Below are 423 nucleotides of genomic sequence, written 5' to 3' on the forward strand. Positions count from 1 at the left end.
TAGGAAAACGGCGGAAGCAAAGTTGTATACCTAATATAATAAATTACCCAAACATGTTTTTAAAAATGTTCATGCAAATAAAATAGAATTATTATACGCAGGTAAAATAAAATAGACAGGATAATGCGATGAATACAAAATACATTTTCCTATAAATACTCCTATAAATATTTTCTCATTTAAGTACAAGAAGCTTTTATAAGCGATCGAAGTTAGATGTTGGATAAATATTAGGTGTACAACTTTGCTTCCGCCGTTTTCCTATAGATGGCTTTAGCGGTAAGTGGTCGAAATAAATAGATCATAGACGTCATACAATAAACTTGGGCATCTGTCAACATAACCCCATAGAAACATTAGTCGATTTGTGTCTGCATCATAAAGTTATTCTCGATTGAAAATGTCAGTTTACGAGCCAAATTC

This window comes from Atta colombica, unplaced genomic scaffold, assembly GCF_001594045.1.
Source record: "Atta colombica isolate Treedump-2 unplaced genomic scaffold, Acol1.0 scaffold15, whole genome shotgun sequence".
Classification (NCBI taxonomy): Eukaryota; Metazoa; Arthropoda; class Insecta; order Hymenoptera; family Formicidae; genus Atta; species Atta colombica.